The sequence below is a fragment of the Tamandua tetradactyla genome, chromosome 22, assembly GCF_023851605.1.
Source record: "Tamandua tetradactyla isolate mTamTet1 chromosome 22, mTamTet1.pri, whole genome shotgun sequence".
Taxonomy (NCBI): domain Eukaryota; kingdom Metazoa; phylum Chordata; class Mammalia; order Pilosa; family Myrmecophagidae; genus Tamandua; species Tamandua tetradactyla.
Genome location: NC_135348.1, coordinates 26,911,984 through 26,939,196, shown reverse-complemented (window position 1 = coordinate 26,939,196; position 27,213 = coordinate 26,911,984). Strand labels below are relative to the sequence as shown.

The 27,213-nt window shown below is 37.3% G+C and overlaps 1 protein-coding gene and 1 long non-coding RNA gene across 2 annotated transcripts in view; one reads left to right on the top strand and one right to left on the bottom strand.

The window, feature by feature from the left end:
- The window catches only part of RNF150 (ring finger protein 150), a 286,002-nt gene that overhangs the window by 127,457 nt on the left and 131,332 nt on the right, over positions 1 to 27,213 (bottom strand). The window lies entirely within an intron of this gene.
- Positions 14,482 to 26,663, top strand: LOC143666287 (uncharacterized). The gene is made up of 3 exons (XR_013167506.1): positions 14,482 to 14,587; positions 25,288 to 25,364; positions 26,522 to 26,663. It is a non-coding gene; the product is annotated as an uncharacterized LOC143666287 (long non-coding RNA).

Here is a 27,213-nt window from a genome sequence, read left to right as displayed (position 1 = left end):
TTTCATAACTTCCCATGGCCTACTGCCCTAAAGATATTTACAGTCATACAGAGCTCCTGAAAACCACCATTCAAAACTTCTACCTCTTCCCTTACAGCAGAAGGATATTCTTTGGATATGGCTCAGACTGCATTCAGATAAATTATTGAACATATCAGTCATTCTGGAAGCTTGCTGTCCAACTGGGTAGTCACAAGACACACGTGGCTGTGGAGCACTTGAAATATGGCAAGTAAGCTTGAAGAATTAGAATTTTAATTTAGTTAATATTAATTTAATTTAAATTTAAAACTATTACATAGTTCAGTTATTGAAATTTTTTTTTTAACAAGAGAAGCTGTGAGTTTACAAAACATTATGCATAAAATACAGGATTCCTAAGCACCACCATATCACCATCTTGTACTGCTGTGGAATATTTGTTACTATCGGTGACAGCACTGTTTTTTTTTTATAATTGTTCTATTTTAACAGCAGTTACCTTTGTAACAATTCATGAAATTTTATTAAGATACTTCTATTGTCCATTATTTAGATGTAGTTTTCCATATGTCACCTTATTATTACAAATGTTTGTAGTATTATTACAAATTGTTGCAAATGTTATAAAATGTTTATATAACAAATCATACATTTGTTATAATTCGTGAATGAGCACTTTTATACTTGTTCTATATTAACTATAACCCATCATCTACAATACAGTTCATTGTGTTGTACAGTACATGCTCTATATTTCACTTTTATTCTAGTAATATATACATCTTAAAGTTTCGTCTTTTAACCACATTCTCCTGTACAGTTCAGTGCTGTTGATTATACTATCGGTAATGTGCTACAATCTCCACCATCCAGTTGCAAACTCTTACCATTAGCCTAAGCAGAAAATCTGTACAGATTAAGCATCAACCCTCCACTCCCTAACCACAGTCTATCTCCTGGTGATCTAAATTTGATCTTCTACTCTATGAGTTGGTTTATTTTAGTTTTTCTATAATAGGGAAATCACACAATATTTGTCATTTTATGTCGGACTTATTTCACTCAGCATAACGTTCTCAAGGGTCATCAATGTTGTTGCATGCATCAGGATTTCATTTCTTTTTACAGCCAAACAATTACTCCATCACACACACACACACACACACACACACACACACACATACACACACACACATACACATATATATCACATTTTGTTCATCCATTCTTCAGTTGATGGACACTTGGGTTACTTTCATCTTTTGGATACTGTGAATAATACCACTATGAACATCAGTGTGCAAATATCTGTTCAATTCCCTGTTTTCAGTTCTTCTGGGTATATACCTAGCAGCAGAATTGCCACATCATATGGTAATTCTGTACTTACCTTCCTGAGAAACTGCCAAACTATCTTCCACAGCAGCTGCATCATTTTACATTTCAACCAGCAGTGAATGAGTTTTCCTGTCTCCACATCCTCTCTGATGCTTACAGTTTTCTGTTTTTGTAATAGCAGCTACTGTAGTACATGTGAAATGACATCTCATTGTGGTTTTGATTTTCATTCCCCTAATAGCAAATGGTGGTGAGCATCTTTTCATATGTTTTTTAGTCATTTTATTTCCTCTTCGGAGAAGTGTATATTCAAGTATTTGCCCAATTTTAAGTTGGGTTGTTTGTTTATTGGTGAGTTGTTGGTTTTCTTTATATATTCTGGACATTGAACCCTTATATTTCCAAATATTTTCTCCTATTGAGTAGGTTGTCTTTTCACATTTGTGACACAATTTTTTGATGTACAAAGATTTTTAATTTTGAGGAGGGCTTATTTATCTATTTTTATTTTTTCAATGCTTGTGCTTTGGGTTTAAAGTCTAGGAAACTACTACCTAACATAAAAACTAGAAGATGCTTTCCTCCATTTTCTTCTGCCTCTTATACTAGGTCTTTGATATGTTTTGGGTTACTTTTAGTATATGGTGTGAGGTAGAGGTCCTCTTTCATTCTTTTGCATATACGGATGTCAAGTTCTTCCAGCACCATTTTTTGAAGAGACTATTCTTTCCCAGCTGAGTGGATTTGGCAGCCTTGTCAAACACTAAATGGCTGTAGATGTGAGGGTTTATTTCTTAACCCTCAATTTCATTCCATCTGCCAATATATCTAGTCTTATGCTAGTGTCATGTTGTTTTGACTACCATAGTTTTGTAATATGCTTTAAAGTCAGGAAGAGTGAGTCTTTTTTTCAAGATTTTTTTTGACTATTTGGGGCCCCCTACCCTTCCAAATTCATGTGATAATTGGCTTTTCCATTTCTACAAAATAGGCTGTTGGAATTTTGATTAAGATTGTGTTGAATCTGTAAATCAATTTGGGTAGAAATGACATCTTATAATATTTAGTCTTCTAATCCATGAACACAGAATGTCCTTCCATTTATTTATGTCTTATTTCATTTCTTTTAGCAATGTTTTATATTTCTGTGTATAACTCCTTTAATCCTTGGTTAAATTTATTCCTAAATATTCTATTATTTGCCTTTGAAAATGAATTTCTTCCTTGATTCCTCTTCAGATTGCTCATTACTACTGTATGGAAACACTACTGATATTTGCATATTGACCTTTTACCCCACCACTTTGCTGAAATGTGTTTATTTGCTCTAGTAGTTTTGTTGTAGATTTTTTTGAATTTTCTATATATAGGATCATGTCATCTGCAAATATTGAAAGTTTTACTTCTTTCTTACCAATTTAGATGCCTTTTATTTCTTTTTCTTGCCTAACTACTCAGGCTAGAAATTCTAGTACAATGTTGAATAACAATGGTGACAGTGGCATCCTTGTCTTATTCCTGATCTTAGAGGGAGAGCTTTCAGTCTTTCACAATTGAGTAAGGTCTTAGTTGTGGATTTTTCATATATGCCCTTTTTTATCATGTTGAAGAAGGAATCCTTCTATTCCTATTTTTGAAGTGTTTATCAAGAAAGGACGCTGGATTTGTCAAATGCCTCTTCTGTGACAATCAAGATGATCATGTGGTTTTCCCCTTCCAATGTGTTAATGTGGTATATTACATTACTTGATTTTCTTGTGTTGAACCACCTTGCATACTTGTAATAAAACCCACTTGAACATGTTGTATATTTCTTTTAATGTGCTATTGGATTTGACTTGCATGTATTTCATTGAGTATTTTTGCAACTATATTCATTAGGGAAGATAATCTGTAATTTTATTTTCTTGTAGTGTTTTTAACCTTTGGTATTAGGGTGACCTTGGCTTCATAAATGAGCTAGGTAGTGGTCCCTCTTCTTCAGTTTTCTGGAGGATTTTGAGCATGATTGTTATTAATTCTTCTTGGAACGTTTGGTAGAACTCCCCTTGAAGCCATCTGGTGCTGGGATTTTCTTTGTTGGGAGGTTTTTGATGACTAATTCAGTCTCTTTATTTGTAGTTGGTCTGATGAGGTCTTCTATTTCCTCTAGAGTCAGCACAGGTTATACATGTGTTTGTAGGAATTTGTCCATTTCATGTAAGTTACATAGTTTGTTTGCATACATTTGTTCACAGTATGCTCTTATGATCCTTTTTTATTTCTGTGGGGTCAGTAGTGAAGTAATGTCCCCCTCTCATTCCTGATTGTATTTGTACCTTCTCTCTTTTTCACTTTGTCAGTTTTTAGCAAAGGGTTTGTCAACTTTATTGATCTTCTCAATGGATAACATTTTGGTTTTCTTAATTCTTTTATTGTTTTTTATTCTAAATTTCAATTATTTCATTTTTTGGCTATAATCTTATTTCTTTTCTTTTGTTTTATTTGGAACTACTTTGCTGCTCTTTTCATAGTTCCTCAAGGTGTGCAGTTAGGTCCTTGGTTTTTTACTTTCTTCTTTTTAAAAGTAAGCATTTAGGGCTATACATTTCTCTCTTAGCCTTGCCTTTACTGCATCCTGTAAGTGTTGATATGTTGTGTTCCTATTTTCCTTCATCTTGAGATATTTACTGATTTCTCTTGCAGTTTCTTCTTTGACCCACTGATTGTTTAACTTCCATATAATTATGAATTTTCAAGTTCTCTGCCTGTTAATGATTTCCAGCTTCATTCCATTACAGTTAGAGAAAGTCCTTTGTATAATTTCAATCTTTTTATTTTACTTAAGACTTCTTTATGCTCCAACATATGGTCCATCCTGGAAAATGTTACATGTGCACTTGAGAAGATTGTATATCCTGGTGTTTTGAGGTGCAATGTTCTGTTTTTGTTTGTTAGGTTTAGTTCATTTATCATAATATTTAAGATCTCTGTTTCCTTATTGAGCCTCTGTCTAGATGGTCTATCTACTAATGATAGATTGAAGCCCTCAATTATTGTAGAGATGTCTACTTCTGCCTTCAGTTTTTCCAGTGTTTGCCTCATGTATTTTGAGGTACCATGGTTAGTTGCATAAGTATTTATGGTTGCTATCTCTTCTTGGTGGATTTCCCTTTTTGTTAATATATAGTGTCTTTTTTAGTCACTTTTAACAATTTTGCCTTTAAAGTCCATTTTGTCCAGTATTAGTATAGCTACCCCAGCTGTTCCTTGGTTACAGTTTGCCTGGAATATCTTTTTCCAACCTTCCTCTTTCAACATATTTGTGTCTTTGGCACTAAGGTGAGTCTCTTGTAGACAGCATATAGATGGATCATAATTTTTAATCCATTCTGTCAGTTTGTATCTTTTGATTGGAGAGTTTAATCAATTAATATTCAATGTTATTACAGTAAATGCAGTTCTTACTTCAGCCATTTTATCCTTGGTTTTTATATATCATATCTTTTTTTTGCTTTCTTTTTACCCTTTTAGTTATGCTTACTGATAATCTTCATTTCTTCACTCTCTTCCCAGCCTCTCTCTCCTATCTTTTCTTTTCTGCTTGCAGGACTCTCTTTAGTATTTCTAATAGCCACATTAAAAAAGGAAAGAGAAATGAGTAAAATTAAATTTAATGCATTTATATAACCTGATATATCTAAAACTTTATCATTTCAGCATTTATTCAATTTAAAAACTATTAACAAGAGTTTTTTCATTATTTCCTGTAGGGCAGGTCTATTGCTGATGAAAGCTCTATTTCTGTTTATCTGTGAATATTTTAACCCTCCTTCATTTTGGAAGGTCAGTTTTACAAGGTAAAGAATTTTTGGCTGCTTTTTTTTTTTCTTTTTCAGTACTTTAAATATATCATACCACTGCCCTCTTGCCTCTATGGTTTCTTTTTTTTTCTTTTCTTTTTCAATATTTTTATGGCAAATCTTCACACACATACATTCCATTCATGGCTCACAATATCATCACATAGTTGTGTATTCATCACCATGATCATTTTTTTGGAATATTTGCATCACTCAAAAATAGAAATTAGAAAAAAAAACAAAACTCATACATACCATGCCCCTTACCCCTCCCTCTCATTGACCACTAGTATCTCCATCTACCCAATTTATTTTACCCCGTATCCCTCAATTATTTATTTATTTTTATCCATATTTTTTACTCATCTGTCTATACCCTGGATATAAGGAGCATAAGACGCAAAGTTTTCACAATCACAGTCACATTATAAAAGTTACATCTTTATATAATTATCTTCAAGAATCAAGGCTACTGGAACATAGCTCAACAGTTTCAGATACTTCCCTCCAGCCACTCCAATATACCATAAACTAAATAGGGATACCTACATAATGCATAAGAATAACCTCCAGGATAACCTTTTGACTCTGAAATTTATCAGCCACTGAAATTTTATTTTGTCTCATTTCTCTCTTTCCCCTTTTGGTCAGGAAGGCTTTCTAAATCCCTTGATGCCAGGTTCTGGCTCATCCCAGGAGTTCTGTCCCACATTGCCAGCAAAATTCATACCCCTGAGAGTTATGTGCCATGTAAGGGGGAGGGCAGGGAGTTTACCTGCTGAGTTGGCTTAGAGAGAGAGGCCACATCTGAGTTACAAAAGAGGTTCTCTGGGGGTGACTCTTAGGTCTAATTTTATGTGGATTTAGCCCATTTTTTGCAGGTATAAGTTTCATATGGGTGAACCCCAAGATTGAGGGTTTAGCCAATTGATTGGGTAGTCCCCACTCCTTACTAGAATATCAGAAATTCTCCAAATGAGGAAGCTGAGTATTTTCTCCTTTCTCTCAGTCCCCCAAAGGGGCTTTGCAAATACTTCTTTATTCACTGCCCAAATTACTCTGAGATATATTGGGTCATCACTCTAACTTGGACAAACCAACAAAATCTCACACCCTATTCAAGATTCCATGTACTTATGGTGTTCAAATACACTGACCATACAAGCTAAATTAGGAAATTTACTACCCAAAATATAAATTTTGCACCAAATAAACATCTTTCCCTATGATCTTACACAGAAGTTGAAGTTTTAAAATATGGACATTATCATCCACCTCTATGGTTTCTGATGAGAAATCAACACTTAGTCATATTGCAAAACTCTTGTACATGATGAAATGTTCTTTCTTGCTGCTTTTAGGATTCTCTTTATCTTTGACATTTAACATTCTGATTAGTATACGTCTCCGAGTAGGTGTATTGGGATTTATTCTCTTTGGAATTGTGCTTCTTGGACACGTACATTTATGTCTTTCATAAGAATTGGGATACTTTGAGCCATTATTTGCTCAAATATTTTTTCTGTCTTTTTTTTCCTCCTCTTCTCCTTCAGTGATATCCATAATGCATATAACTCTGTGCTTTGTTCTATTATTCAAATCTTTGAGACCCTGCCCATTTTTTTCTCATTGTTTTCTCTATATCGGTTCACCTGACTATAAGATTTCTACTGTCCTGTCTTCTAGTTTGCTGATTCTTTCTTCTGCCTGCTCAAATCTGCTGTTGTATGCCTCCAGTGTATTTTTAATCTCTTTCTGTTGTTCCTTTCATTCCCATAATTTCTGTTATATTTCTTTTTATGTTCTCAAATTCTTCTTTGTGTTCACACAGTTTCTTCTTATGATCTTTCATCTCTTCAGTAATAATTTTCTTCAATTCCTGAATTGATTTGGGAGATTTGATTGAATAGTGTTGATTAGTTTTTCCAAATTCCATGTCTGCTCTGAAATTTTAATTGATTGGATCATATCTGCTTGTTTATTAGTATGGGTTATAATTTTTTGCTGCTGCTGATTTTTTCTGAAGGTCAGTTTCTCTCTTTTGTCTCCAGTTTTATTGTTGATAGGCTTTGCGTTAAGCTCTTTTTCTTCTCCTTCTCCTTCTCCTTTTCCTTCTCCTTCTCCATCTTCTTCTTTTTTGCATGGCCAGTCTCCAGGAATCAAACCCAGGTCTCTGGCATGGCAGGCGAGAACTCTGCCACTGAGCCACTGTTGCTTGCCCTAAGGCTCTTCTTTGACACTTGGTTCAACTTATTCTAGACCTTTAGAATAGTCTGTTTTTAACTGATGAAATTGTTTCAGCTTTTCATTTGCTTGTTGCCCTGGATATGTGGTACAATTTTTAAGATTGTACTTTTTGTGCAATTGTTTCACCCCCAGGAAAAAGCTTCCTTTCCTTCTCTATGAATCTTGATCTGTTCTGTTTAACTTTGTTTCGCCCCTTTAGTTTTTTTTTTTTTTTTTTTTTTTAACACGCCTTTCATTGCTTCTTTCACCTGGAGGACAAATTCTGGGAGAAAAGAGAGGACTTCCCAAGTTAGTCTTTCCCCAGTCAAAACAGGGCCAAGGACCCTTAAAGTTGGTATAGACTAGCTCCAACATGCCCTGAAGAGCATGTTGAATACGAGAATCTACTTTATCAACTACAAGTTTTATGTAATTTAAATACAGATCAAGTTTTTCTGATGAAAATTTAGGGTACAAATTGAGATAAGCTGACTTGAAAAATACACACTGGAAAAAATGAGAAAACCTAGTATGAAAAAATAATGAAAAACATCTTACTAATAATTTGTTATTGATTACATACTGAAATGATAATGTTTTATATATTGAGTTACATAAATACATTATTAAATTTAATTTTACTCTTTTCTCTTTCCCTTTTTTTAATGTGGCTACTAGAAAATTTAGAATTGTATATGTGGCCCCTATCATATTTCTATTGGAAGCACTGGTCAGTCTATCGACAACTTTTATTTGCTAACCTAGTGCGAAAAATCATTGCTCTAAAAAGCAAAATCAAATGTAAAAGCATATAAAATTTTCTCATGGACTGTAGCTATTTACCTTTATGAATAGATTGCTGACATTAAAGTAAATTAGAGAAAATTTAAGAAACAGTGATACTCTCTTTAGAAGCCCACAAAGCTTACTCTGTGTGAACAGTGATGGAAATGCTCTGCCTGTGGCAACTTTTCAGAATCTGAATGGAATAACAGAATCAGGCAATTAGAATCCTAGAAGGGTCTCATCATCTACTCTGACTTCATTTTATACGTAAGAAAAATGAGGTCTAGGAAAGTTAGGACACTTGTTCAAGGTTAGAAAGACGGATTAAAAATGATTTCGTTCTTTCGTAAAGAGAAAGCATTAATTCTCAAATTTATGATCCCATTAGTAAAACACTTTCCATTGTGGCAAAGCTCATATGTTTAGACCAGTGGTTATTTGATGTACCTTCCATCAACTCTTTTCAATACTTCTCTTCACATTTACTTCCATATTTCTAACAATATGCTTACCTCTTGCTTTAGCAATTTTAGAAATTTTTTATTGATATTCTGCCGTGGTAGATAAGAATTTAACTCACATTCACCTTACCATCTCTCTTTTCCCCTCAGGGAATAAACCAATAGAATTCAATGCAAATACCCCTCAGGGAATAAATCAATAGACATTCAATGCAAATACTGTTCATCATCGAGCCAGGTAATATACAACCACCATGAACCTTTTCTTCAATTTTCCTATAGTTCATATTTGTATCACTTTTTCATTTGCCTGGTTTTCCATATTTCTATTATTTTTTCCCAAATGCTACTATATCTATGCCATATGTTTAACAATAACTTTTTTTGTATTCTCAAACATGTTAGTTCCATTTTTCTTTTTTCCTCAGGATACTTTCCTCTGGGAAAGAGCTGTTCTCCTACAAAATGGACTAACTGGTCTCTAAATCCAGAATGCAGCTATAATCCAGAGGCTTAATTTAGATGGTAATCTAGGGATGGGAAAATTTTATTCCGCAAGTCAACTTTAAAACGGTCTTGTATTTGTATTTTACAGGCCTATACTAAATGGCGACAAAATAGTACCACCAACATCACAAGCACTTCACACATTTAAAGTATTAATTGGTAGTTTTTAGAAAATATTTAATGAGAAAAAGATGTTCTTACTGGAAGCATCTTGGTTGCCCCTCCAGTAAATCCTGTGACCCCCTGTTGAGCTTTAACCTCCTTGTTGCCAAAACTTGGTTGATTCCAAAATGACCCAAAGTTATAAAATATATATGCTGATGCCTATGATGCTTCCAGGGTTACTCTATACTTAACCATGACCTATTTAGCTAACTATTTAGCTCTTCGTTATTGGAAAAGAGTATAGAGAGGTTTTGGCAACAAGGTAATATGGATACAGCAGGAATCTAAAAGCACCACCTCACTGTTGGCATAGCAAGGCTCTGCTGGCTCCCAGCATCTGATTTGCTCATCCAGAAAGTGAAATAATTTTAAACCAACTACTGAAGTGGTTCTGGGTGTGGACAAAGTTATGAAAAGCTGTTTCAGAACCACAGAGTTCTATTTCTGGGAGCCACCCAGAGATCACCTGGTAAATCCAACCTACATGTTTTGCAAAAAAGAAAACTTAATGCCTAGAGACTTATCCAAGACAAAAAGGTGGTGGCAGCAGCCTCCAAGTAGGTCTTAAGAACATTTAGAAAGATGAAAACACTGACTGCTAACAAAATAAATTAGGGTCTCACAGGTAGATATTGTCATTTTATACAAGCTAAGCTTCCTGAGTGAAGCAAAATGATTCTAACCTTGGAGCATTTATTTATGCTGTGATATTACAGCTACTAAATGTGTAAATGGAAGCACCAGATCACAATCTTTCTACCTCGCTTTTTTTACCACATGAAACATGAACCCTGAGGACTTATTAATTATTTACAATTGGCTTTGGAGATGAGAGGCACTTGAAGCATATTACAAATATATGCTGAGAGTAAGGCTGATTCTAAAAAGACCCAGCCAACATTACGTGCAACTGAACAGAGAAATTAAGAGCAGTACCAACTCTTGTTCTGAGAAAGACTTGCCAAAGTCCCCAGACTTGCTGCTGAAATCACTGACATCTTTTCTTGTGCATAAAAAGACTTTGATCACTAACTCCCCCAAAGTCAAAAATGAATGAAAAAGAATTGCCTAGATCTGGATCTGTTTTTGGCATCTATTCTAACTTCCTAAGATATAGGTAGGCTATTCTAAACATCCCTGCTGGGTTTTTTGGTACTTCAATTGTATAACTTATATTCATTGGCCCACACAAGCTCACAGACTATATCAAAACATGTAAGAGCTAAAGAGCCCTTCTAACACCCATCTCAGGCTTTCTATAGGCTACTTTCACAGCTAATGCAGAGAGTTCATGATTTGGCATTAATGGCTCCCAGTTGCTTATTCTAGAAATTACTATCTTCTCTTTTGTAAACAACTTTGAAATAAAATAAGGTGGTGGCTTTGTTTACCACACTACCAGCTTTTATTTGGAAAATCATTTGCAAGTATTAATTTCTGGAGCCTCAGAGCCTTTTGAACAGATTATAACCATAAAACATCATTTTATCACTAGAAACATGCAACTTAAATGTCTTAGCCTTGAGCCTTAAATAAGATTCTAATTAAGGCAAAGGATAGTTGCTGAGCAACTCATAAAGCATCTTTCCCAATCTGAGGCAATTAAATATTTTCTAACTGAAATTTAAGAACTATAATTTATATGGAAATAGTAAGTGATAAATTTAGAGAGCAAAGAACAACATGGGTGACTTTCCCCAGTGTCAATTACAGAATAATTATACAAAATCTTACGGAAAAGTTAAGATCATGTCAACACTCTTATCTAATGATAGTCCAAATCTTAATGGGACCATTCAAGAACTGAAATTCTTTATATAAGGCCAAAATGTCTTTTGGAAATCATAAAATACAGAAAATGTGGCTTCTTCCTCGGAGGAAGGGATTTTTTAAAAAATAATATTTGAAAAACTCTTCAAGTTCTGTGATTCCTTGTCACAAAAGAATAAGTAGCAATCATTCCAATTTGATTATTTTTACTTAAAATTTTAGTATATTTGGATTTTTTTTTTTTTTTGCATGGGCAGGCACTATGTGCCAGTTTGAAAGGATTTATGCACCCTAGAAAAGCCATGATTTAATCCTAAGCAATCTTGTGGGAGCAACCATTTCTTCTAATCCCTATTCAGTACTGTATGTTTGAAACTTTAATTAGATCATCTCCCTGGAGATGTGACTGAATCAAGAGTGGTTGTTAAGCTGGATTAGGTGGATACACATCTCCACCCATTCTAGGTAGGTCTTTATTACTTTACTGGAATCCTATAAAAGAGGAAACATTTTGGAAAAAGCGAGAGATTCTGAGAGAGCAGATCAACATAGTGATGAGAAGCAGAGTGCACCAGCCAGCGACCTTTGGAGACGAAGAAGGAAAATGCCTCCTGGGGAGCTTCATGAAACAGGAAGCCAGGAGAGAAAGCTAGCAGATGATGCCATGTTTGCCACATGCCTTTCCAGATGAGAGAGAAACCCTGACCATGTTTGCCTTGTTCCTCTCACTTGAAAGAGAAACCCTGAATTTTATCAGCCTTCTTGAACCAAAGTATCTTTCCCTGGATGCCGTAGATTGGACATTTCTATAAACTTGTTTTAATTGGGACATTTTCTTGGCCTTAGAACTGTAAACTAGCAACTTATTAAATTCCCCTTTTAAAAAGCCATTCTGTTTCTGGTATATTGCATTCCAGCAGCTAACAAACTAGAACATACCAGGAATCAAACCCAAGTGTGGTGGTTTGAATCTGTGGTGGACCCCAGAAAAGCCATGTCCTTTAATCCTCATTCAATATTGCTACGTGGGAGTATTTTGAGTGTTCCCATGGAGAGGTGACTCACCCAATTGTGAATAGTAACTTCTGATTAGATGATTTCCATGGAGGTGTGTCTCCACCCATTGAAGGGGGAGTTGCTTACTGGAATCCTTTAAAAGAGGAAACATTTTGGAAAGAGTCCCTTTTTCACAGAGCCAAGAGAAATCCAGCAGATGCCTCCATGTTCGCCACGTATCTTTCCAGCTGAGAGAGAACATTGAATGTTATAGGCCTTCTTGAACCAAGATATCTTTCTCTGGATGCCTTAGATTAGACATTTCTATAGACTTGTTTTAATTAGGACATTTTCTCAGCCTTAGAACTAAAAACTAACAACTTATTAAATTCTACTTTTTAAAAGCCATTCGTTTCTGGTATATGGTCTTCTGGCAGTTGGCAAACTAGAGCACCAAGTCTTCAGCATGGCAGGTGAGAACTCTACCTGCTGAGCCACAATGGCCTGCCCTGGGTTTGTTTTTATATACCTTATCCTTAACCTCTAGAATTTCCATATGAATAACAGGAATTTCAAGACACACTTTCTAGGGATAATTAGATAAAAAGTTACTCAAGGTTTGGGAGGAAAAAAGGAAAATAAAAAAGAAGGCTGAGCAGTAGAGTTTTGATTTGGGGCCAGGCTTGGGAGATGTAAAGGAAGGAGGCTGTGGCACTGAAGCCCTGCCCTGCCTCGGTCTCGCTCCCACTTGCTGGCAAGAAAGGAGCTAAGTTCTGAGCAAATCAAGCAGGGAGAAGGGTTGAAGTGTGCTCCACGTTTATCTCTGTGGGTGAAGCTTTTATTGGCTTGAGGAGGCTCTCTAACCCTCGTCCTTTGTGCTAAGAAATACCTATTCCAAAAGGTGAGCTGGAAAAAATTAATGAGCAATCCTCCTCTTTCCCCCCTATACCTCTGTCTTATATGGAGAGAGTATCTGCTTGTTGGGATAAAGGGCTAGGACTCAGTGGAATGTCCCCAGCTCTGAGGCCGCAGAAGAGGACAACTGAGATCTAACATTAAAACTTGGACAAGTTTCCTCCTGTGCACGGGAGTCAAGGCATGTACCTTGGAGCAGAGCAGTGGGCAACCAAGAACAGTGATATTACCCTGTGGCCTGGAGCCCACATAGGCAGAAAGGATAGGAAGGGGCTGCTTCCTCCTTTGGGATGTCAAAATCTGTCTTGGAGGATATATTAGTTTCCTACTGCTATTGTGACTAAAAAAGAACACACCAAATTTGCAGTTCTGGAGGTCAGAATTCCAAAATGGGTCTCAGTGAACTAAGATCAAGGTGCGACAGGGTTGTGTTCCTTCTGGAGGCTCTAAGGGAGAATCTGCTTCCTTGCCTTTTCCAGTGTCAAGAGGCTGCCTGCATTCCTTGGCTTGTGGCTGCATCACTCTGACCTTTGCTTCTGTTGTCATATCTTCTCTCTCCCTGATGCTCCTGTCTCCCCCGCATAAGAATTTTTGTGATTATGTTGGCTAATTCAGGATAATTTCTCCATTTCAAGATCTTTAACTTAATCATACCTGCAGAGTCACCTTTGCCATTTCAGGTAACATGTTCACAGGTTGGTGGACATCTTTCAGAGGCCATTACTCTGCCTGCCACAGTGGAGGTGACAGTAAGCTGTACTTCCGGTCTCCCAGGGCATGAGATTGCAGCCAGTCCCTCACTGATGATAGTGTGGGCACCTGATTTTCCCAGGTATTTACATGGCCTGGAGAATTAAGAATGTTTATGACTTCCCCAAAGTCTTCCTGCTTCTTGAATAGACAGATTTGATGGCAGGAGCTGATTTCAATAAATGTTAAAGTATCATTTCTTCAAGTTGAGAAAGATATTTATCCCCCTTCTCTCCTCTTCCTTCCATCCCCCCACAGCTAACTTTCATCCCCTTAAAAACAAAATCTCAGCAACTGCCTGGGATTCAGCCATGAGAGAGACCTCAGGGACAGAATTCTCAGTAAGGCATGATGGCATGATACTAGGTCATGGTAAAACAAGGACAGGAAGGATGACGGTTTTAGATTATTTTGGCATGAAGAGAGGTTGTACATGTGGGTGGTGTCGGTATGAGAGTGATAATTTGCCCTGTATGGCCTAAAAATAGCTGCCACCAGCTTCTAAGAATGTAAAAACTTTCCAAATAATTACCCATTTCATTTCCGCTCCTACCAGAACTTCGTCTGCCACTGGGACATAAGAATGCTTCCAGTCTCTCCAAGAGAATGGCTCACGGAGAGGGTAAAGGCAATAGCCAGCAGATTAACCATGTTTGGGGTCATGCCTGCTCCAAAAGAGCCCAGCCAAATTCTGAACGATTTCAAAGAGGGCAAAGTGTTGAAAGCTGTTGGTAGATTAACATCTCTCCACTCTAGGAATTACCAGGTTGTTTCAAAGAAGAAAGCTCACAGGATGTGACAGAATTCAGTTGGCCTGTGTGTGGATCAGACCAAGGGCACAGGCTGAAGGTGAGAATAAAACTAATCAGAAGCCTTATTTGTAATAAATCATAGGTGCTGTGACTCCAACACGCTCGTGCACAAGCATGCACGCACACACACATATGCACGCACACACAATGCACTCACTCTATCCTCTACTTAAGCAGCCTTAGCACACCAAAGTCAGAGGCAAATACTGAAGAGTAAACTTATTGTGGTGTCTGGCCACACAACAAAAAAGACAATATTTAAAAGCATCAAAATTGAAAGTTATGGTCTGAGATTGAGGAAATGTAGGCTGTGAAAAAGTGGAAAGAGGTTTCACATATTCCCTGAGGACTGGCAACACCGAAGGGTAAACTGATTCATTTCCTAGGTTTTCTAGAGAGCAGGGTGTATTTTTTCACTCCAGTCTGTCAACCCTCTGGTTTTCACCTGGGTCACCTGTGTGGAAGTTTATGTGCAATCAATCTTCAACTCTATGCTGAGAGCCGGCCTTACTAAATGTTCAGAGGTCGCATGATACCGTGGAAAGAAAACTACACTTCGTCAAAAGACAAATCTGAGTGGAGTTTGGAGAATACAGCATTTTTTTCAGGATGACAACATTTCACATCAGTAAAAGAAGCCTGATAAGTTGCATGAATGAAAGTAGTTTGGGATTCTAGGGATGGCAAATGACTTTTATAGACATGCGAAGGAAGTTAGCTTAATTCATTGATTGGGCAAAGGCTTGTCCATCTTAGACAGGCTTAGGACGGGTGGGCTTTATTTTGCATTGGGTGTGTGTAATAAACTAGGTGCTTGATTGGGTCAGCTGCCTTGGTACAAATTTCAAATTTCAAAAGATAAGAGGGAATTCCAGAGAGAGTTCAAGGGATAAGTAGAATATGGCTGTTTTTGTTTGTTTTGGCTCTGAGGGACTCCAAAGTTTTCTCTGTATAATTTTATCAACGTGGTATAGTTAAACATGGCTTAAAATCCTGGCTTTACTGTTTAATAGCTGTGTGATTTGTGCATTGAACCTACTGTATCTCAGTTTCTTTACCTGCAGATTAACAACAATAATTAATAGTAATACTTGCTCTGACCACTCATAAGGTTAATGAGAGGATGAAATACAAATGTAAAATGTTCTTTCTTGTGCTATAAAAATTATATAATACTCTTAGAGAAGCAAAGTAAGCTTTAGTTTCTAGCTTATAATTTAGTTAGGGAAATGATATATACACAAGAGATATTTAAACTGCATTCAGCAAAGTGTTACAGAACCCTGCAGTCAATCAGGTTTCCTGATGCCATGAAGGGAAGCTTTTTTTTTTTTTTTGCTTGGGCAGGCACTGGGAATCGAACCCAGGTCTCTGGCATGGCAGGTGAGAACTCTGCCTGCTGAGCCACCATGGCCGGCTCTGAAGGAAAGTTTTAATATGCGGTACGGACCAAAAGCAAAAGTGAGAAAAGCAGTCATCAGGAAAAACTTCATGGAAGAGAATAAACATGTGATAGGGTTAATGAGACAGAGAGGAGCCCAGAGAATATTCTAGAATGGGAGAGATTCATGACCCCATACACAGAGACAGTGTAAGTAAATCTGTGTGGTTTCCCTGATTCTAGGAAATCCAGCCACATTTCAAGCCTGCTTAAAATCTTCCCCTGTAAACCTTTATGTGGGAGATTACAATAGACAATCTGTTTCAAATATAAAATGTACACTTCTTTTGACACAGCAGTTCCACTTTTAGGAATTAAAAAGACTACACATATACTGATTGCTCCTTGTAAATGCATATTCTACCTTTAAAAAATAATGAGTTCACAGGTAACAGATTAGGATAAAAGAATGAGAGGGAGACATACTTCTCACCGCACACACTTTTGAATTTTGTAGAACACTCAAGTATTATCTACTCAAAAATTACTCAAAAAAGTATTGTCTGGCAGTCCAGTGCTTTCAAAGACTCCAGATAACTTTGCACATTCTGACTTCACTTGAAGGCATAATAAACAAAGTTTCCCCAGTAGCTTCTAAGTGAATTTCCAGCTGCATAACGATGCAAAATAGAGCTGCCCAACATAAAACCTAGTCCAGCTCTTGGTGTTTTTTCTTGAATGGCTGGGTTACCATCACGGACTCTTATGGAGAAGAGCTGGGTTTGTGAGGTGCAGCAGAGGGGCGCTGTGCACAAGTGGCGGCACAGGAGAGCACAGCTGTAAATCAATACCATGGTGCTCTGCAAAGCTGAAAGAATGTGCGTGAGCAGCCCTGCCTGTGTGACCCTCCACTAGCAGCCTCTGCTAGATTTGACTCAAGAATCTCAAAGTTTCTTCCAGCTCATGCGTGCCAGGATATATGACACACAGGCAGCAAAATAAGCCACTGCCAAGAGTCAAGTTGACTTCCAAAAATAGTGTAGCTTCATATTTGTGAAGGATAAATAGCAGCATATAACCTTGGAGTTTCCAATCTGTGAGACTGGATTTTCTTTGGACCTCAAAGCTTCACAAGGGAGGCTGCTGCTGCTGCAAGACACAGAATCTTCTTCACACTCTCCCTTTGAGTTTTGCTGGGGAGGCAATTCACTTGCAGGATCCACCTTTCAGAAACCCTGAGACTGAAAAAAAAAGGGTGCTGAGAGGTGTTCTATCACACAGAGAAAAGTGTGACAGTTCCTGCTATTGTTAAATGAGGAGAAATGGTGCTAAGCCAATAACTAAGATACACATGGCTCAGGCATCATACATATTGTATTAGTTTGCCAGCTGCTAAAACAAATACCATACAGTGGGCTGGCTCAAACAATGGGAATTTATTGGGTCAGTGTCTTGAGGCCTGGAGAAGTCCCATGTTGAGGTAACCCCCAAGGCTGTGGCATGCTAGGGCCGGCTGCCGATGATCCTCGGCCCTTGGCTTTCTGACACATGGTAATGCACATGGCGATGTCTTCTCCTTTCTCCTCCTGTTCTGCTGACTTCCAGTTTCTGGCTGCTTCTTAGGCTTCCCGTTCTCTCCACCTGAATTTCATTCTGCGTATAAAGGACTCCAGTAATCCAGATCAAACAATGAATTCTGTTCAAACACACTTTAAAGGAAGTAACAGCTTCAAGAGATCCTATTTACAATGGGTACAATTCACACCTGAGGAACCAGGGTTTGGGACCTGAACATGCCTTTTATGGTGAACATGATTCAATCCACAGCACACACCAAAGAGGGAAGTGACTCTGCTAATGGGTCTTGAAAGGAAAAGACCTGGTAATACTCTTGTTGATACTTAACATCATAGCACAGTGACAAAGCACTATCTCGAAACCTGACTAAAGTGCTAATGCATTTTATTTCTGTCTAAGGTTTAAAATTGTATCATCAAGGATATATATAATGTAACAATATCTAGGAACAGATATCCTTATGGTTTGGGCATGGAATAATTTCTTTAATGACAATGAAGTTAGGGAGATGGTGATGTCATTTATTGCAAACAATTGAGGCATGAGGTATCAAGAGAAAATGTGACCCAAGATCATGGCTAAGTATTTCAATAATTTCAGATTATTGAAGTCATTATGAACTTTGCACAGCACACATTTCCATCATATTCATTCCTTCCAAAGTTGAAGAAAGAGCTATATCAAATAGAACGAAAATAGACTTGCAAACTGGTTAGTGGAGGGAGCACAAGCCTCCTCAAAATCTCCCCAAGTACACAGTTCTCAATGTACAGCTTAAGTAGTTCAAAACAAGCATGTCAAGATGGCTAAAGACAAATTTCCTTAAATCCATTCTAGATTCCTTGTGTCAGTCTGTGTAAGGAACATTCCTGTATGTGTACTTTTTAAACCTGAAAAGTCTCTAGAACTCTGGATTGGAAGTGCGGTTTCCTATTTGAAACATCATTACATACTACAAATATATGACATATTGATTTATCAAAAAAGGAAATTCAATTTTGAGCAAAATAATCACCATGCAGATGCCAGACTCATAACTCCTTTGGTGTATTAAAAATAAATGCAATAAAATTTTCATGCAAAAATCAAAGAAAGTTGAGAAGTGTATCAATTTCAATGAACATAGTTGACTACATTGATTTTTAAATTTTGATTTTGTTCTTGGCACACCCTTATATCATGAAAAGGTAATAGATTTGTTAAAGTTTTGTCCCCACCCCCTCACCCCAAATGAGTTGTTACCTAAAATTTTATACTTCAATATAGATTTTGTTGGGGAGGCCCCATATATGTTAGTCCATAGAGACAGGCATTCTCATTAAAAAGCCTTTTTTAACTTGCTAGAATCACAGATGGTATCATATATAATAAGTATAACAATACACAACCTTTTCAGCGGAGTTTTTCAAGTCATATAGTATACTATCTATATATTATAGTATATACTATCTATATGACTATACTATTTCAAGATATAGTATACTATCAGAGTGATATTAAGCACTAATTTACTTGTAGTCTTTTGAAAACAGCTGCCTTGAAAAGGAACTTAAATTAGCCAGACTTTATATATAATCAAATTATGATGATGATAAGTTTTTGAGATGCACAGACAACTCATTAAGTTATAGGTCTGATATTTCCAATTTATGTTTGACGAGGATTATAGAAAATTTCAAGAAACTATACTCCCATTTATGCCTAAGGTTATAAAAATGCAACATATCTTTAAAAGTCTAAATGGAAATTTTGTGTTATTCCATTAGACGTACATCTCTGAGTATATTTTTCTGTCTCTCTTTTCTCTGGATATTGTTTTATTTGTACCGCTTTGACCATTTTTTGTCTCCTCATGTTTCTGCAATTCTTGTCCATTCTTGTGAAACTCTCTCTTCATTAGTTTTCTCTACTCCTTTCTCTCCTGTCTTTTCTGCTTATTATCAAAAAGAAACTTGTGTTTCCTATTCTTAATTATAAAGAAGATGAAAGGAATAGTTTATATAATCTCCTAGGAGAATTAAAAATAATACTATATTTAATGATTATTTTTTCTTCCTATTTTGTAAACTTTCATCAATTTTCTTTCAGCCCTTTATTTAGCATTTATTTCCTCTCTCTGGTTTTAAACAATATCTGAAAATAAATGAATAAGTATTTGTATTAGATATAAGTAAAAAAGTAAGTGTGTTTAACAGAGCAAATAAATACAAAGGGTGTTGTGGGAATTATAAGTTATCCTTATTATAGTAAAGGCTTTCATGAAGTCAGAATATTTTAAAGGCATGCTTCAAAGTTCTGAAAATATTATCATTATTTAAATCTATTAGGATTTTATTAAATAATTTATACATCCTTATACAAGAAGATTGAAGTAGTTTACAAATAAAGAGAAATATACTTTATTTTTCTTTCACACTATTGAACACTTGTGAAATAATAGGTTTGATATGATTGATGGGGGTGTGTATGTATATGAAGTGTGTGTGTGTGTAAAATGTTGGTTCACACATCACGTTAAATCATTTCATGGTATAATGATTTAACATTTATACCATTTATACATTTCATGGTATAAGACCCCACTTTGGGTTGGGGAAACATAATATCTCAGTTATGCTCAGAGAAAGCAAATAATTTCATTACAAATTATTACACAGTCAAAGCAGAATTAATGGAAAAATATAATTTTGATATTAAAAATGCTTTTTACCAGGGTTTTGTAAAACTTTTTAAATTGCCAAAATCGCATGTAACCCAGCCTTATTTTGATTACGCTCACACTGGGACAGATTATTTGTCTCCTATCACAGTTCTAACAACCACCTCTAATTCTAAGAACAGACCTATGATGTCAGCCCTTATCTATCTGCTCCGTCCCCACCACCTTCTTTTCCTCAGTGTCTTAAACTGTGCCACATGGCATGATTAAGAGCTTGGGTCAAAATGATATGGTTATATAAACACCCGCTATTTCTACCTTATCATAAAGCATCCCCTGTGAGTTACTCATTATGTTTCTCAGTCTAGAGAGTGCATCTCTTCTCAGGCCATGTGTTGAAAATAGCACCATGACGCCTAATCTCACTGACAAACTACTAAACCTCTTAGGCAGGGTTGCTGCATGTGCCAGGTGACCTGAATACAATCCGAATGGGGCCTGCAGTGTATAACCAAGTCAGATGGAAAACAGAGGAGATGAACTATAGAGGAAAGGGAAAGCAAGGAGACCTCCGTTCTTGTTTCAGTTCCAGCTCTGCCTCCCTGGGCAATTCACCTTCCCTCCCTGACTCACCATTTTCTCAATGAGGAAGTCAGCTTAAATGATCTCAAAGTTCTCTTCCAGGTCTATGACTTTTATGATCTTAGAAGAGAGCTATCTGAACTCTAACGGGAAAGAATATTACTGGCTGTATTCACCGCTGTTTATCCAGTGCTTACCCAAAAGATGCTCAAAAGGTATTAGTTGAAAAAAGGAACTAAACAGATAGTACTACCCAGGTGTACCACTCCCAAGTGACTGCAATGAATTTGGGAGAATCACCTTCCCTTTCTGCCTTGAAAGAATTGCATTTCTTGAGCAGACACAAAATTACTTGCATTACTTATTGAGCTAAGCATGAAAGGTGAAAATAAACAATCAGGAAAGGACTGAATTTTTAGAAACAAGAAGTGAAGTAGCCATAGGAATATTTTTAGGGAAAAACAATGCCAAACAAAATAGTACTACAATGAGCCCTAGGTTTTAGGATTAATTTACACCACAGAAAAGGGTATGTACCATACGGTATAACGCTTGGAAGTGGTTTGAAGCTGCCGGCACTCCAGAAAAACATGTTCTTAAATTTAATCTGTTCCTGTGGGTGTGAACCCATTGTTAGTAAGACCTTTGATGAGGTTGCTTCAGTTAAGGTGTGGCCCAGTCCAATCAGGCTGGGTCTTAATTCTATTACTGGAGTCCTTTATAAGAGAATGAAATTCTGACAGGGAGAGAGAGAAAACCAGGGAAGCAAACAGCTGAAATACAAAGGAACCCAGAAGAGAAGGCAGAGACTTGGAGACGCTATCAATGTGCCCTGCCACGGGGCAAACTAAGGACCAGATCCCCAGCAGCCAGACCATAATGCCAGAATCTTCAGGAAGAAAGCATTGCCTTGACGAGTCCTTGATTTAAACTTTTTCCCAGCCTCAATCATGAGTTAATAAATTCTCATTGTGTAATCTAACTCACTTCATAGTATTTACTTGGGCAGCCTAGGAAGCTAAAACACTCTCAGGAGACTTATTCAAAGATAGACGTGAGCAGTGCCCCTCCCACCCTACACAGTGATGTTGGACTGAACTACAGCCCTCACAAACTGCCAGGGAGACTGCACTGAGGGAACCGAAGGCATCGAGAGTAAGAAAGTGAGACAAAGAAGGTAAATGGCATCAACTCTCTAGTTCTCCTATGTTCCCCATTGCACTTTTCTAATTCAGCATCACATTCCAAATGCCAACATTCACACAATCCCCAATGCATTCTTCCCCAACAACCCTCCAAATCCAAGTGAAAAAGAAGATCACAGTTCTATCTGCTGGCTACTGGTAAAACCTCCTAAAGATGCATGGCTTAGTTTAAAAGCAAAAGAGGAGTTGCAAGATTGAATTTTCTTCCATACTACACAAAGGAGAATCCTTGTTAGGACTACCAGGTGATGGAAGTAAAAGGGTATTTCAATCAGTAGGGTCTAGGGAAACTCAGAAAGCAATCCTGTGAGGTTCTCTGTGGGATTATGCAGCCTTCGCAGGCAAAGAATTTATCTCCACTCTTGTCTAGCCTACTTTTTCCTTTCTATTTCCCTATCAGGTCTCTTCTCACTCTCACTTTTCTCCTTCTCCTTATTCTAGGTGAATCTTTGATTTAGTTCATGAGAATGCTGCTACTAACTGCTTGGGTCTCAGACTGGCCTACAGATGGGGGCAGCCCACTAGCTTCAAGGGAGAAAGGACAGTGCTTTAAATTAGTGGAAGGAACTGGGTTGGGAATTAGGTACCAGAAACCTCCAATCAGGACACTGAATTCAGTTTCTCAAAGAAACAATGTTACACTTACTGGAGTGGTTCTATGTTGTTTTCAGTTCATTCATCCAATAGTGTTCAACAATTAGCAACTGAGGATTTACGGTGTGTCCTGCTAGGTTCTAAGCCCAAAATGGTGAGCCAGGAAACGCATAGTCCCTACTTTTATGGGGCTTATTGTTCAGGGAGAGAGATGGATATTAATAAAAAAATCTCTGCCAGTGAAGGCACAATTACAAAGTGGCATAACTGTCAAGAAGGAAAGGAACGGGAGTCCTGAGATTGTTCTAAAGAGGAGCCTGATGTAGGATTGGAAGTCAGGAAAGGACTTCTGGAAGAACTGACATGAAGTTGAGCTCTGAAGAATGAGTAGGAGGTTTCTCTGCAAAAGTGGGAAGTGGTGGTGGGGGGGGGGCAGAAGGAAAATGAAGAAGCAGGAAATAAGTCCTGTGAACTTTCAAGTAAAGAGTATAATTTTCTATATTATCTTATTCTGACTTGGATAATAGAATTATGTCTGATAACTTCCTGAAAGGCAGTTTTTGGTGAGAATACTCCAGGAAGTTAAGAGGCTATAGACCAAGGTAAGTATGGAGACAATATTCTGCACAGTGTCCCTTGTGCCACCAGCTTTATATCTTGTAAAATAACAGCTTTTTGTATTTTCTAACTACAAAACTGTCCTAACTAGATTACTTTTCCAAAGTTGTCTGAGACATATGGACTTCAAGAGTTACAGCCTTTATAATATACTGTTTATTCTCACTGTCACAGGAAATTGCTTTCAACCTGGTATTTAAGAAAAAAAGTGCAAAACTCTACCCTCTTTAAGTCTTCTCCCCCCAGGCCCAAATGAATTAATAAATCAATGGGTACAGCAGATTACTTCTTTAAAAACAAAATAAAACCTCAAGCAAATGATTTTTATTTCAACGAACACCATAGGCAAAATTCTGTGGTAAGAAAGAGGAGAGTGGGTTGAAGGAGGGAGTTGGGGAGAAAGTGGACAGATTAGGAACAAAATTGGTAAGACTTGGAGAGAGATGGGAGATAAGGGATGAGGGTTGAAGGAGGTGTTAGGGTCAAGAATGACTCAAAGATTTCTGACCTACCCAGGTGGATAGATGGTAGAGCCATTCTTTGAGTTGGGGGACATGGGAGAAGGCCAGCCTTTGGGAAGAGGACACGCTTGGGCATGCCGAGTTTGAGGTGCCTTTGAGAAATCCAAGTGCAGGTACAGAGTGGACAGATCTGTTGAGACAGGGCGTACAAATACAAGTTTAGGAGGCATCAAAGTATAGGTGGATGAAATCAAATAGGCAGGTGGTATACAGTGAAAAGGCAGGAAAGCCTAAGATTAAGTGGTGAGAACGCTACATTTAGTGCTGAGTAGAAGAGAAGGAACTTGTGGAAGAGTCAGAGAAGTAGCAGCTAAGAGGCAGGAGAAGAATCGGGCACAACCAACACTGCGATTACGTCTGAGAAGAGAGGAGGTATTTTTTTCAGATTCAATCTAGAATAAGAAAGCTTCTGTAAGGTGGTGTGAGAGCCTGAGCATTGTGCAAAGTACTGCTTTTTACTAGAATTTTTTTCCTAAATTGCAGGTGAAACCTGAGAAATGTGGATACACTAAAATGGTTGCTAACCACCTTAACAAATTAATTTTTGGATCATAAACCATTTGCAATTTGAATGCATCATGATAGAGGAGTGTACTTTACTTTGGCTGTATCTTCAGTATTTTGAGTGAACAGAATTATTTTTCTCTAACAGTACTTACTACTGGAATTTTCTATACTATGAATTTCTGCTTTGAAGAACTAGAATGAACAATAAGAAGGAAACAAGACACATCTACATTTCTCTGTTTTGTTTTTGCGTACCTTTTTCTTTTGTCTCAGACAGACCAGTTCAGCTGTCAGCTCTGTCATCTCCTATTAACTAATTAAACCTGTCTGCTATGTGACAGCAGTTAGAACTGACCAACGCAATCTCTGGTAAAATGACATCTGGGAAGGAGATGTGGAAGGAAATACAGCTAAAAACACAGACAAATGTCAAGTTCCTTTAAATTTATTCCTGTCGGTACTGCACTACAGGACTGAACTGGACATGATCGATTAGGCAACAAACGCCTGTTTGTTTTATTCCACATTTGGAAATTTGAAGACTGTGGCTCCACCAAATCCTTATTTACTCAGGGAGACAAGGAAGGGCACTGATAAAGCCCAGACTCTGGATTCCCAGCTGTGGTTTTCATTCACACCTAACAGTCTATTTAAATAACTCATTATTTCTAAATATAAAGAAGTGTTTTGGAGAGCAGCATATCTATTTTTTTTTTTGCAGTTTTCTTAAATCCATATATTTAAGTTCCAGAATTGTACACGAGAACATAAAACATGGCAACAAAACAGATTAAATATTTTAGAGTAAAATGTATATAATGAGTTTACACTGCATTGAAAATAGTGTGGGTCTAAAATATAGACGATTCTAAGTAAACTACAGATGACTGGGAAAGTTAATCCTTAATGGGGGAAAAAAAAAAGAGCTTGTGTGTTAGGCTAGTTCCTAAAAGTCATTTCAGTTTCCAACCTGTGATTGTTTCCCATTTTTAGTATTTTTTGCTTTCAATGCTAAATATTAATTTCCAAAGATTAGAAAGGAATTGAGGTATTAAATCCCCACTTCTGTTTTTTTATCTGTCCCCCAAACAGCCCACCAATTCATATCACATTCCTGAAATACAGAAAGAGGTGGAAAGCTACTCTCATAGAGGGAGAACAGTGAAGTGGTAAGGAATCTTTAAAAGTGTTTTCCCTGGTGTGCACAGGTAGTTCAGTGGTAGAATGCTTGCCTTCCACGTGGGAGGCCTGGGTTAGGTGACCATGCACCCCTCCAAAAAAGAATTCTTCCTGGAAAGGGAAAGGTCATTGGGCTGGGATTTAGGAGACCTCAGTCCATGTTTTGGTTTTGCCTTTACTATCAGCTGCTTTACGATATACACATGCACATACCCCACCCAAAAAATCTTAATTGATAAGATTCTTTTGGTAAATCTTGAATCCAGCCATGATTGCTTAGGACTGCTGGTATTTGTGTTGGGAAAGGACTTAGGTCAAATTGGTGAATGTCTCTGAAACTCATCTTCTTCTCTAAAATGAGGCAAATGGGCTGCATATATGACCTTTAATATTTCTGCCAGGTACAGGTGTATTCCTATCATTTTTTGCTTCAGTTGATTTTGGGCAATCTTAGTGTGCCCACTCATCTCGGGCCCTTAAAAGACATCCTGACCTACTTCACACATTCTGACATTTTCTTACTTTTAAAACTATAACTGGATGTTGAAAGAAGAAATCCCTAACTATTTCACCAAAATAAAAACCTAAAGGTTTTTATCAGGTCAAAGACAGATTGAAAAATTGATATGGTTCTTATTCCTTGATATAATAGGATTCACAGAAATGAGTTGCCATTCATTGCAATCTGCCCATTTCACAATTCCATTGAGTGCTGTGAATTGAGCTTCACAGACCTTTTTGTTCATATATTATTCTTCCCTGCTAGGCTTTCGAAATAAAAAGTCAAGATAAAACCCAGGTGGAAATATGTGATGCCCTCTCCATTAAGTAGACAAGGGTTGACTTTGTAGGTTTTAGCAGAGCTGGTATTCAAACTCAGGATTGGCTAATTCCAAATCCTATCACCTTCTGATATACTACCATGCCTCCAAGAGAACCAGTTACAAAACTCTGAATTCCTGGAATTTTTAAAAGGAAAATAGCATTCCTTTATCTATGTATATATCCCATTTCTTAACACAAAGACTCAATGACTTTTGGATGAATAAATGATTGAGGAATGAATAAATAAATACTCTTTGTAGGTAGCACATTTTAGGTACCATGAATAAAGCAAAGAACATAAGGCCCAATTTCTGTCTTTCAGGAACTTCTCAATTTGGGGAAGACAGGACCATGCAAGCAAAAGATTTCCATTGTCAAAGTCATAGACTTACATTGTATAAATTTCTGTCTGGTACCAGATCAATTACAATTCTGCTTGTTATCTTTTAGAGGTCTTGGTATATGTGGACAAAAATGATTCCCGTTCATCTTGGCATTTAGAATGTTTGATGCTCTAATGCCTGGTATATCAGCTTGTGGTAGTTAGATTCAGGTGTCAACTTGGCCGGGTGAAGGCACCTAGTTCTATTGCTGTGGACACGAGCCAATGGTACGTGAACCTCACCTGTTGCTGATTTACATCTGCAGTGGGCTAGGAGGTGTGCCTGCCACAATGAATGATGTTTGATTTAATTGGCTGGTGCTTAAATGAGAGAATTCAATGTAGCACAGCTCAAGCAGCTCAGCATACCTCATCTCAGCACTCGCAGCTCAGCCCAGGCCGTTGGAGATGCAGAAAGGAATCACCCTGGGGAAAGTAGTTGGAATCCAGAGGCCCGGAGAGAAGGCCAGCAGAGATCACCCTGTGCCTTCTCACGTAAGAAAGAACTTCAGCTGCCTTTCCTCTGAAGAACTATATGTCAACTAAATAAATCCCCTTTTATTGAAAGCCAATCTGTCTCTGGTGTGTTGCGTTCCAGCAGCCAGCAAATCAGAATACAGCTGCAGAGCCTT